This window comes from Triticum urartu, chromosome 5A (genome assembly GCF_056163025.1).
Source record: "Triticum urartu cultivar PI428250 chromosome 5A, HENAU_Tu73, whole genome shotgun sequence".
NCBI lineage: Eukaryota > Viridiplantae > Streptophyta > Magnoliopsida > Poales > Poaceae > Triticum > Triticum urartu.
Genome location: NC_141877.1, coordinates 25,152,498 through 25,166,363, shown reverse-complemented (window position 1 = coordinate 25,166,363; position 13,866 = coordinate 25,152,498). Strand labels below are relative to the sequence as shown.

At 42.7% G+C, this 13,866-nt stretch overlaps 1 long non-coding RNA gene across 2 annotated transcripts; it reads left to right on the top strand.

Annotated features, from left to right (window-relative positions):
• Positions 1-220: 220 nt before the first annotated feature.
• Positions 221-1,307, top strand: LOC125526666 (uncharacterized). Of its 2 annotated transcripts, XR_007291840.2 has the most exons (3): positions 221-410; positions 639-908; positions 1,003-1,307. It is a non-coding gene; the product is annotated as an uncharacterized LOC125526666 (long non-coding RNA). The 2 variants fall into 2 exon arrangements; XR_007291839.2 differs by having other exon boundaries at positions 221-908.
• The last annotated feature ends 12,559 nt before the right edge of the window (positions 1,308-13,866 follow it).

The following is a 13,866-nucleotide window of genomic DNA, read 5'->3' as shown; positions in this document are numbered from 1 at the left end:
TGGCTATGTGCAACCAGTCAAATTTTAGACTAGATCTGTTGGAAAATTGGAGAATGTGTATGCTTTTATGTTTCCGCAAGAGGCTTTCTTCACGCCAACGGCTTATTGTCCAGGATACATCGTGTAAGCTTTACTATACTATATCATCAAACTTCTTAGTATCATCTTGCATTTTGGTCAGATTGGAGAGCTCTCATGTATTGTGTTTGTTTGTTTGTTTTGGGCAGCCATGGGGAAGAAGGCCTATGGAGCAAATTCATATTCAATATTCCTTTTCATTCATTTGCTCGTTTCGGATCACCTATATTCAACAAAAGAGGCCATCCTGTCGGGATATCCTATCAAGACACGGAGGCATGGCCCGTGAGTTTCCTGCGTCAAGCTTTTTTCAGGGGGGCAAAGATCAGGAGGTACAGTGTGATACACACATGAATATAGTGTTACATATATGTTGTACTACTTACTCAAAATACTGAAATGCGAATGGGTTACATAAATATGACTTCAATAGTTACAAGTACAAAATCAACACTCCGTACCCAGCTAGTTATAGCTTTACATATTAGTTCTACTTTTGGTTTCAGTAAATTTGGCCACAAACTCATTTTCCTTACATTTTTCTCACTCTATATGTATAGCGCATTGGGTAGTGTTTCCTATGTATTACTCCCCCCGTTCCGAATTACTTGTCTTGGATTTGTCTAGATACAGATGTATCTAGACTCATTTTAGTGCTAGATACATCCGTATCTAGACAAATCTAACACAAGTAATTCGGAACGGAGGGAGTAGATGGGAATTCAATCCCACCTGAAGGACCAGTCCCGCTCAAGGCCCAGTTATGCCTGAAGGCTCAGTTATGCCTGAAGGCTCAGTCCTGCCCATCTAAGAGCAGCAAGCTGTAAATGGTAAGTAGTACTTGAACAATTCTGGAATATACAGTTTGAGAGGGGAAATTACTTGCTGCTACCAATTTTTAATCCAGAGTTGACTGCTGTGCAGAGCAGGAGATAGCGCGTCGGCGGCAAATGGAAAATGTCAACATCCTTGGGCAGCTGCATGCACAGTGGAGTTTACTGTTGTTGCAGCCTAATGTAGTTATCAGTTTAGTTTCTATTGTTAAACTGTCATCTGACTTGTTATTGCAGCCTAGTGTGTTCTTGTTGGTTTGGTCTCTGAACGTTGAACTACTGTGACTTGTTTGCAGCCTAGTGTAGTCCTCGATTTAGTCCCTAGTGTTGAACTATTAATGCGATATTTGTTGTTGCAGCCTAATGTACTTGTCGATTTAGTTTCCGTTGCTGAAATATCATGTGTCTTGATAGAAACTTTATCCTTGGAGGGACTATTTGTGTGTTACCCTTGTGTTCCCTTATTTAGATACTCCCTCCGGCTAGGTGTATAACTCACCTTATGAAAATCAAGTAATCCCAAAACACTTAGGCGCGGTGCATTAACTCTTATCTTATTTCTTCTTTCTTGACATAAATAAAGGAATCAACCAATAAGAGATGTGAGACGTGTATATTTTCAATGACTTGAGACTACCAAACATGACACTCAGTGGTCAGTTCATTGCATGCAATATTATTAGTTACTCCCTCTGTAAACAAATATAAGAGCATTTAGATCACTACTTTAGTATTCTAAACGCTCTTATATTTTTTTACAGAGGGAGTAGCAAATGAACATTAAGTTCTCTCGTTTTCCCCTCCGCCTTGCTCACGGTGCACAACCTAAGATGACTAATGCACCTGAACAAAGAGAGTAGGTGATATGAAATTATAAGTTATATTTTTTATACCATTGAAAGCTAATTGTTTGACAAGGATGCAGAAGCTACTAGAATTTTTTACGGGAAGTTGTGATGCGCTTTATTATTTCCTTAATTTCAAATAATAGTTACATTGTTTGCAAGATGGTTTAAGAGAAAGCTAGGGGGCTCATCGACCCAGTCACAAAGTAAATAATATCCTAGCAATCTCATGCGCCACAACAGTTTCAGTTCATGGACTATGTTTAAACTCAACGTTTCTGATTTCTATTTTCCAGACCATGCAATCCGCATATAGCTGCTGCATCTTTTAGATAAAAGGTACAAGGCCCGACTTCAAATTAATGAAGTCATCTACCGGCTAGGATATAATGGTGCTGAACTAGGCAAAGACTTGACCAAAAACTGGAAAATACATGTCAAATTCACTACAACCAAGAGCAGCAGAGAATAGGGCAGCAAGAAGGACTGGGATCAAGCCGCCGGAGATCTTGCAGAGCTAGAACGGCAAGCCGAGGCCACCCAACGACAGCAAAAGCCGTGAACATGAAGATCCAGACCGCGTGAAGGAAACCATCAACTCCACTACCCACTGGCGGTCAGCGACCAACCAGCAAATAAGGGGAGGAGCCACTAAAGGATGCAGAAGAACCCACACGCCACCACCAACGCCGACAACCAGGAAACCTAGCACTGCTGCCGCCACCCACCACCCATCACCACACACCAGGTCCACAACCCCCAAACCCCCCTTGGACGTCGCCTCTAGGAAGGGCTGAGACGCCAGAGCGCCTCCATCGTCCGGCCAAACCGTCCTCAAGAGGGAGAACGACACCGGAGTGCCGCTGGCGCCCAGGTCGACGAGAAATCGATCAGGGGTTTCCCCCGTTCCAAGTCTCCACTACCCCATCCTCGAAGCCCAGATCTGACGAGCCAGCCACTAGATCGGCGAGAGGAGACCACCGCAAGGGGAAGAGCCCGGGAGGAAGAAGAGCATCCTGCTGCTGCAGCAAGACCTCCCGCCCTCACGCCACCCACGCGACCGGGAGGGACGGCTAACACCCGCGCATGTCATCTACCGGAGAGATCGGCGCCACCATCTCCACCCAAGGCTGTCGCCCTGGCTTCCAAAGCCCCTCACGTCGGCACGAGGCAGCAAATCCTCGCCAACCGGAAGACGTGCGGCAGCCGACAGGATCCTTGGGTGGCGGCGGGGAGGGAGGACACTAGTGCAGAACCGGGCAATAGCACCGGTTCGTAAGGGCCTTTAGTGCCGGTTCGGTAACCGGCACTAAATTATAGGCACTAAAGCCCTCCCCCCTTTAGTACCGGTTCAGCACGAACCGGTGCTAAAGGGCAACCACGTGACACGAGCCAGCTTCAGGGGCAGGGAGCCCTTTAGTACCGGTTGGTGTCACCAACCGGTATTAAAATGTTGGGGGGGGGGGGTTTGGGTTTATGATTTCTTTTTCATTTAATTTTGTGTTTTCCATTTAATTCTTTTTCGTTTGCTGGTATTTTACGATACTACATATTTTACACGTTATGCATATATACAAATAGAATTTCTAGTAGAACCAATCATAATATATATATATCATCGAATGTCTCACAACCACCATTAATTAATTCACACATATATACACACATGTATATATATATAATTTCTCCTAATTGGTGCCTTCGGAGCTAGTGGCATTAGCCTAGCTAATTGGTGCCTTCGGAGCACGATAACAATTGGAAGTGGTTCATGGGGGCGGTAGCGGGTAATAGTATTCTCCTTTGGGATCTATGACCTAGTCGAGCAAAAATCCCGCTATTTCCTCTTGAATTGCTTCTATGCGGTCCTGTGATAGGAGCTTGTCCCGCACCTCTTTGAACTGCTAGGAGCTTGTCCCGCACCTCTTTGAACTGTTAAGAAGGAGATCAATATGCATGTGTATTAGTTGTGTGACTAGATATCGATAATGGTGTAAAAATTGTGAATAGTGTTCTGACAATCGATATCGTACCCACTCCTGTCTTTGAGATTTGCTCCTTTCGGACGCCATCATGCGAATGCTCTCGCAAACGTAGTATGCACATAGATCATTCCCCGGCGCCTGCCTTAGGGCCTTTACGAGAATGGAATTTTGATCACATAATAACTAATCAAGCATGATAATTAAAGAGATGGCAGCTAGCTAGTACTACTTAATTACTTACCTTGGGTCGATACCATTTCAGACTTTGTTTCCATGAGCCTGGAGTGACCCTGATGAACTTTGCCCAAGCCCTGCCCGCCGACAAAGAAAATGAATAAATGGGTTATTAAATAGTTGTTATCAGGAAATGATGAACTAATTAAATAGGCCGAGATATAGTTAATAATGATTGAAATTACCTATTGACTATCCCGTTCATGATGCTGTAGTCACTTGCTTTCTTAAGTAGCGAGTCTAGTACTTCAACTGTTCCTTCATCAACTTTAATGATTAACAAGATCCAGTGATATCTGCAAGCACACACGTTTGCATGTCTTAATTAAGCGGGCATATGTAAGCAAAAACATGTAGCTATAGCTAGTAGGGAAAAACAAAATTTGTAGTACAAGACAGTGTGACTCACTGGAAGTTGTAAGGAAGTAGTATATCTTCATTGTATTTGAGTTCCTTGAAGAACTGTAGCATGCTCTCCTCTACACATTTTGCGTGATATGGATCTAATTTCCATGTGTATTCATTAATGGTATTTGGGTCAACGAACCCAATGCCATAGCGTCCACCTTTTTTCATTTCATAAATCTTCATCCTGCATAATACCACAGAAAAGAATATAGTGAGGATAATTACAGGTAATTATTGATCAAAATGATCAACTAGCTTGAGACTTAAATTACAGAAAGGAATCACTTACAGACAATAGTAACTGACGATAGATTTGTCGAGTGCGTCTTTATTGTATAGCTGAAAAAGTTCTGAATACTCAACGGTCACAGCTTTCTTATGGTAGTAATGCTCCTCGTTGACATTCACCATGAGGGACTCTCGATTGGAAATCTTGGTAATGTCCATGTACCATTGATGCAATTCATACATTCTCGTTGGGAGCTTATTGACCTCCTCTGGCTCGACCAAAGGTTGGCCCCGGGCATATTTTCGTTTTATTTCTGTTGGAAATATGCCCTAGAGGCAATAATAAAAGCATTATTATTATATTTCCTTGTTCATGATAATTGTCTTTTATTCATGCTATAATTGTGTTATCCGGAAATCATAATACATGTGTGAATTCATAGACACCAACATGTCCCTAGTAAGCCTCTAGTTGACTAGCTTGTTGATCAACGGATAGTCATGGTTTCCTGACTATGGACATTGGATGTCATTGATAACGAGATCACATCATTAGGAGAATGATGGGATGGACAAGACCCAATCCTAAACATAGCACAAGATCGTATAGTTCATTTGCTAGAGTTTTTCCAATGTCAAGTATCTTTTCCTTAGACCATGAGATCGTGTAACTCCCGGATATCGTAGGAGTGCTTTGGGTGTGCCAAACGTCACAACGTAACTGGGTGACTAGAAAGGTACATTACAGGTATCTCCAAAAGTGTCTGTTGGGTTGGCACGAATCGAGACTGGGATTTGTCACTCCGTATGACGGAGAGGTATCTCTGGGCCCACTCGGTAATGCATCATCATAATGAGCTCAAAGTGACCAAGTGTCTGGTCATGGGATCATGCATTACGGTACGAGTAAAGTGACTTGCCGGTAACGAGATTGAACGAGGTATTGGGATACCGACGATCGAATCTCGGGCAAGTAACATACCGATTGACAGAGGGAATTGTATACGGGGTTGCTTGAATCCTCGACATCATGGTTCATCCAATGAGATCATCGAGGAGCATGTGGGAGCCAATATGGGTATCCAGATCCCGCTGTTGGTTATTGACCGGAGAGCCATCTCGATCATGTCTACTTGTCTCCCGAACCCGTAGGGTCTACACACTTAAGGTTCGGTGACGCTAGGGTTGTAGAGATATGAATATGCAGTAACCTGAAAGTTGTTCGGAGTCCCGGATGAGATCCCGGACATCACGAGGAGTTCCGGAATGGTCCGGAGGTGAAGAATTATATATAGGAAGTGTAGTTTCGGCCATCGAGAGAGTTTCGGGGGTCACCGGTCACTACAAGAAATATGTCAATTTATGACCTTCTGTCAGTGACCCTCGAAGAATTGGTCATAGATTTATGACCATTTTAGACCAATTGGTCAAAAGCTGTTCAGGGGGCTCCAAACCCTAAACCATTGCGACCATTTTGGTCAGAAAGGTCGTAATTTCCTTACACGAAATGATCACAAAGCAAACAGTGCTAGTCCGCTGCCTTATTTCTAGTTGTTAATGACCAATATAGATGGTCATAGCCTTGTAGATTGTGGTGGGTTGTGATGACTAGGCGCCATCTCATCAGTTTTGCGTATGTGTCATGTCCATGTGGCAGTTTTTGCCCTAGGTTGTGAAGCAACCTATATTTCTATCATTCCCAAAATTCCCAAAAAAATCTCATAAATTCTTTGGGGCATATCTTCATCAAATATGTAAAAATCCTTCATTGCCTAGTTCAAAACTAATTCAACAATATTCATTTTCCAATTCTGTTCACAACAACACTTTATGAAGGAAGTGCTATTTATATATTCTTGATTGCCCTCGGAATTTTTGGGCACTCTTTCCTATCCAAATCATTACCGCATGACAAAATTCAGCTCCATTTGCCTAGCAAATCTTCCTCGGCAAATTTCCAAAGTTTTTGTCCACCTAGAAGCATTGTGAAGGAAGTACCTTTTTTATATCTCTAAATGACATGAAATTTATACAGTTCCTTCATATGCCCAAATTATCACCCTCCTCCAAATTGCAGCTCAGTCAAATCATCTATGTGAGCCCAGGTTCAATTTATATTTTATGGCCAAATTGGCACGTTGCAAAGCAAGTGTTATATAGACCCCTCCTATTACCCTCAAACTTTTCGGGCACTCTTCCATACCCAAATCATTGCCACATGATAATATTCAGCTCAATTTTCCTAGTAAATATTTCTCAGGAAATTTCCAAAGTTTCTACCTCGAGAGAAGCTTTGTGAAGTAAGTACTACCTAGACTTACCCAAATGATCTGAAAATTTACCAGCGCATGACCATACCTATGTAACTTACCTACACCAATTCTTAGCTCATTTCATTCATCCAATCTCTCTCACTAGTTTTCCCAAGTTTTTGTCCATAGAAGAGCATTGTGAAGGAAGTACTACTTTGGCATGTCAAAATGATATCAATTTTCTACAATGCTTTCCTATGCCCAAATAACCATCCTCCACCAAATTTCAGCTCAATCCATTCATTATTTTGAGCCCAGCTTCAACATTCATATTTTTGTCCAGTGTGGTAGTTTGCAAAGCAAGTACCACCTTGGCTCCTCCTTTTGAGCTGAAATTTTTTGAATACATTCTCCTTAGTAGATGATCATCCTCGGCCAAAACTCACGCCCATTGTCCATGTGCATTTCCCGTACCGCTAATCAAACACTTGGCTGCTTATTCATGTTTGAGAATCGATCGATCTCCTCATGAGAATCTTATGTTGTAATTTTCTTCCTAGCACCTACCTAGGGAGTGCCCAACCCACTAGACATGCATATGCCGCCCAAAACACATGGCAATGCCAGGGTCACGCGGTGACCACGCGGCGGGCATGCGAGTTTACGCGCTCTAGAGTTAGGGCCCTCGGCCACCGCGCAAACCTCGACGTATCGCCACCAAACCATATATTTATAATTAAATAGGTCCTTATGTATCTAGAAATGATTTTTGGAAAAAATAAATAGCAAACTATGAGACAACTGCAGTTCAAATTTGACCCGCTTCCTACTGAATCGGCGGAAATTTGTCTTTTTCACGAGAGGTGGATCAAAAATTTTTACACCCAACCATTTTATCAATTGTGAATTAAATATTGCCTAGTATTTTAGAAAAATGATTTGGTCCAATTTTGCAACAATTATTTGGGAGGTCCTTCACAAAAAAACCTCCTTTTGGGCACTCGAAAAATGGAAAATGGTTTTTTCGTCCAAAGAAAATGAAAACTTCCTTAGGCAATATTGTTTGTCATTCCAATATGCACCCTTGTGCACAATATGAGATCATTTGAACAAACTATGCCATGAATGTGGCCATAAGATTGATCATTTGGCTTGAAAGCCATTGATCTCCACACATGATAGCTCGTTTCTGAGAACACTTTTTTATAATAATTTCCGTATTACAAGTTTGTTATTTTTTCTAGGAACTTGGCCACATATGATGACATAAAGCGAAGGTTTTCCAATTTTTCGATTTTTTTGAATTTTTTATGCCCGTTTCAAAATACGGTCAAAACAGCGGGAATGACCGTTCCTAGCTAGTGGTTGAATCTTGGGATTTTTTTGGTGTTTCTCTGATTAAATAGATACTTATGTACTTAGAAATGATTTTTGGACAAAATAAATAGCAAACTATGAGGCACCCGCAGTTCAAATTTGACCCGCTTCCACCTGAATCGACGGAAATTTGTCTTTTTCACGAGATGTGGATCAAAACTTTTTACACCCAACCATTTTTTCAATTGTGCATTAAATATGGCCTAGTATTTTATAAAAATTATTTGGTCCAATTTTGCAACAATTATTTGGTAGTTCCTTCACAAAAAAACCTCCTTTCGGGCCCTCGAAAAAAGGAAAATGGTTTTTTCGTCCAACGAAAATGAAAACTTCCTTAGACAACATTGTTTGCCATTCCAATATGCACTCTTGTGCACAATATCAGATCATTTGAACAAACTATTCCATGAATGTGGCCATAAGATTGATCATTTGGCTTGAAAGCCATTGATCTCCACACATGATAGCTTATTCCTGAGAACACTTTTTTATAATAATTGTCGTATTACAAGTTTGTTATTTTTTCTAGGAACTTGGCCACATATGCTGACACAATGCGAAGGTTTCCCAATTTTTTGATTTTTTTTGAATTTTTTATGCCCGTTTCAAAATATGGTCAAAACGGCGGGAATGACCGTTCCTAGCTAGTGGTTGAATCTTGGAATTTTTTGGTGTTTCCTTGATTAAATAGATACTTATGTACCTAGAAATGATTTTTGGAAAAAATAAATAGCAAACTATGAGGCACCTGCAGTTCAAATTTGACCTGCTTCCAACTGAATCGACGGAAATTTGTCTTTTTCACAAGAGGTGGATCAAAACTTTTTACACCCAACCATTTTGTCAATTGTGAATTAAATATGTCCTAGTATTTTAGAAAAATGATTTGGTCCAATTTTACAACAATTATTTTGGAGGTCCTTCACAAAAAAACCTCCTTTCGGGCACTCGAAAAATGGAAAATGGTTTTTTTGTCCAAAGAAAATGAAAACTTGCTTAGGCAACATTGTTTGCCATTCCAATATGCACCCTTGTGCACAATATGAGATCATTTGAACAAACTATGCCATGAATGTGGCCATAAGATTGATCATTTGGCTTGAAAGCCATTGATCTCCACACGTGGTAGCTCGTTTTTGAGAACACTTTTTTATAATAATTGCCGTATTACAAGTTTGTTATTTTTCCTGGGAACTTGGCCACATATAATGACACAATGCGAAGGTTTCCCAAATTTTTGATTTTTTTTGAATTTTTTATGCCCGTTTTAAAATGCGGTCAAAACGACGGGAATGACCGCTCCTAGCTAGTGGTTGAATCTTGAAATTTTCTTGGTGTTTCTCTGATTAAATAGATACTTTTGTACCTAAAAATGATTTTTAGAAAAAATAAAAAGCAAACTATGTGGCAGCTGCAGTTCAAATTTGACCCGCTTCCAGCTGAATCGGCGGAAATTTGTCTTTTTCCTATTCGAGGAATAGCACTACTAATTATTTGGAAACTTAACAAACATTGTCATAAAAAGAGAAGGAAACTTACCACCGGGCGTCGTGGTGCTGCGTTGGAGCTCACACTGCAATGGAACTTCGCCGGGCGCCATGGTGCTGCGTTGGTAGCGCTTATTGTTAATCAATTACGACCATTTTAGATGGTCATAACGTCATTAAAGCATGCACTTCGTTCTGATTAGTCTATGGGTATGTCACGCGGATCAAGCATTAGAGACCGTCGGATACTAGCAGATCCAACAGCCCACACCCCTCACCCTCTCCCCTGCCCACACCTACCCGGAAGCAGCTCCCCTCACGAACACCACATACCGTTGAGGGCGCTGACATGTGGGCCTAATTCCTCGCGGGCCCACCTATCAGTGGCCGACCCCGCCGCGACCTCCCCTCCCACCTCAAGCCGCTCCTCCTCGCCTTCGTCGGCGACCACCTGCTCCCGCCGCTCCTCATCGCCTCGCTACTCGCCTTCCCCTCCCTCGTCGCAACCGTGATTCCCACCACTGCCGCCCACCACTGCCGCCCCCACCCACCGCCGACCTCGTCTCCGCCATCCCCCTCCCCTCGCCTTCATCCCCCATATCCACTAGTCCCGATCCGGCGTGTGAGCGTGCCGGTGCGGGCGTGCCTCGATTCGATCCAGCGCCTTCCTTCCTCCCTCCCATGACCACGCCTTCCTCCCTCGAGTCAGAGAAGGTCCGGCGGCGGCCAGATCCGCCACCGCCACAGCGGGCCTTCCGGATCCACACCGTCATCGAGTTGGATTCGCGCCTCGTCGCACGGCCTCGTCTGCCTCCGCGGCTGCGCCACGGGCTTCTACTACGTCGCCCAGTCCAGCGTCGGGTGATGATGATGGGTGGATCCCCTTCTTCTTCCTCCTCTTCTGGTCTCGTTGATCTCGTCGATCTGACTGACGCGTGCGTGTTCCGTGTGTGCCGGCCACAGTGTGCTCCGATCTGGTGAGGGGCGCCAAGGACAAGCTGCTCCGGGTCAAGGGCCCTGTCAGGATGCCCACCGAGATGCCCACCAGGAAGTCGCCATGCGGAGAAGGTGACTGACCCGCCTCCCTCGTCGGCTCCCATGGAAGGGTGTACCTGCATCGCCGCCCGAAGCCGGCAAATCATCTGACGCGTGAGTGCCTTCTCTCCTTCTCCCTCCTCTGCTTCTTCCTTCTTCCCCCGAACTGATGTGTGATGTGCACGCAGATGCAGTTGAAGGGGCCAGGCCATGGAGAGGCTGCAGGGCCATGGACATGCCAGAGAGGAGGACATTCTTGGCCGATGTAGAAGCTAAGGGAGAGGAGGGCTCTGACCTTGACTGATGCCATGCAATGGAAGGTAGCTCTCTCTCTCTCCCCTCTTCTTCCTCTTTGTGCAAGTTAGCAACCCCGAAGATCGATCTACCCAATTGGATTACACACTATGGAAATGTTAGGTTTATGGAAATATGTATTGTTGCTCCTGATTGAACCAGTTGACCAGTACATTGCTGTCACAACATTATTTTCAGATATGGAAACTTCTATAGTACATTTCTTTCCTTCTAAATGTGAATTCATGTACATCATCAAGCATTTCACATTTGCTGTCACAACATTCTGTTAGCTAAAATGAAATCAGACAATGAGCTTTGTTTGTTCTTGTACTCTTTGTATGTTCCTTTGGTTCTTTTTTAATTTGATGACAATGAACCAAAATAACCAGTTACCAGTAGCTATGTGTGCATTGCCAAGTACAACTGTTCTACTTTGTATGGAATCTTCTATAGATATTATTTCTTTTAAGTGTTGCTGGCTATATTAAGTTATACTCGGAGGCACTGTAGCATTAGTGTGTTGTTTCGCTTTTGTTCTTCTCTATTTATGCTTACAAGTCAGGTTGTTTTTGTCGCATCCAGGGGCACAATGCTGGTACTGGTAGGCAAGCTAGCACCCATGGATTCGTGAACTGGCTTGGATGTGTACTTGGTCGCCGGGGTTGGATGAGGACGACGGCAACAAGGTGAGACCATCGTGATCCACCCTCCTACTTCCTTCTCGTGATTCCCTAACTGCTCAACATGTTGATCTGTTCTGAACATCTGAAGCTTGCTGTGTGTAGGGTGACTAGTGATGTTCAGTGTTTATTGTGTGTGTTTTCTACACACACACATGGTCCTTACATTTCAATCTCCTCTGCTGCTTACTGACAGAGTACTACGCACGTATAGTAGTTGAGTAGTAGTGTGTAGGGACTCTTGAGGAAAGTTTACGTACTTAAACATTATGCTTAAAATAAAAGTTGTAATTCCCTTGTAGTAGTATGTTTATGAATGGCTGCATGAAATGACTGTCCAGTACTTCAAATATTTGAATCGGGGTTAATGTAATCACTTGCTGCATCCTATTTGATTGACCGGAGATGCTAATAGGAAAGCAAAGCAAATAGGAAAAGCATGTGCTGCTACTTTTGCTTATCCTCCGCACATAAGTAAAGCGAAGCATCCTATTTTGATTTCTTCATTCATGATGCATAAAATTCTGGTATTGTGTTCATATAGCTAATCTACCGGTGTTGTGCATAAAATTCCAGGATCTTTGCGTGTAAGTTCTGCCTGTAGTGCCTATCTTTAGTAAGATTAAATTACTACTATTACTGATGAATGGTTGAGTTCTAAAACTTGAAGTAGCACCTACTTTATGGTCTTGTAGTGTTTAAAACTGATAATTATGATGCATTGGTCGTCCATATGGCCTTCTTTTTTAATGCATATATATGATGTAGTTGATAGGCCTTGATCTCAACCTCTCAAGTTTATGTTCCCTGGTGTGTAGTTAACTTGTCATTTTTATTGGCAAGCGTGTAATGAATTTATTAGAATTTTTCTCCTATTGCCGTGTACAGTATGTAGCAAAAAGGTCTATATTACTAAGGATTTATAATGTAGAAGTATAGAAACCATAAATTCAAGCTTCTGCTGTAGCATGCTCAATATATATTGTTATAGAATAGTGTTCTACAAAAGGTTGAAACACCATGGTCTCAGTCATTTGTAGGAAATAGAAACACTAAGGCTGACATGCACTTCACTGTTTCATTTGTTTTTTCTAATTTAATGTTGTGGATAGTAAATTTGCGATTGTGCGCCCTTTGTGAAAAATTTGCATTTTACGTTTCCATGCCCTGTAATGCTGAAGCATGGTTCTCTGATATTCTGCACCACTGAAAGGCTGATATCTTGTATAAATTTTGCTTTTGGCAGGTAATCCTTTTCCCTGCCATGTTCAGGTGCATCACTCTGATGCCGATGAAGGGTGAGATCTTTGGTCTACACTATGGAGAAGACCCTGAACCCTGGTGTGTTCCTCAAATCGGGACTGATAGAAACCGAAGGGCTACTCGAAGCTGTCAAAGGGCACTTGTAGAGCTTATGGTTGCGATTACACTTGTAGAGACTTGTAGAGCTTGTGGCTGTGATTACCTATGTATCTAAGTTATATGATGTAACAGACTTATTTTGGCTGATATTTGAAGTATTATCTGTGCTTTCTGGTTGTTTTGATTTGAATATTGGTTATTTATTTATCGATGAATAGAAAACATGGACCCACATATTAGAACATGACAATCGGGACCCATTTGAGTACTGGACCCATCTCCTAAAATAATACGAACAGTTGAGCCAGAAAGGCCTTGACCCAAAAACAAAAAAGGCTGAAATATTAGGCCAGGCCCATGTAGCAGACCGGAATGACAAAAAAATGATAACTAAAAAGGCCGAATTAATGGGCTCGGCCCATGTAGAAAACTGAATTGGACCGGGCTGAATCTTGTGCCACATCAGCTTGCCACGCTGGATGCCTACGTGGACTGGGGTGGTTGCTAGTGACCAAAACAGAACAATAGGCTTATTTTGGTCATAAACGTTTGCGACCATTCCAGAAGAAAGGTCGATATAGTCAGTTTACGACGGCTAGCTTTTGACCTTATGTTTTTGGTCACAAAAAGGTCACAAAATGGAACTTTGTGACCATTCAGTGACCAATAGTGGTGGTCACAAGTTGACATATTTCTTGTAGTGGGTATTGTACCGGGGCCACCGGATGGGTCCCGGGGGTCCACCGGGTGGGGCCACCCATCCCGGAG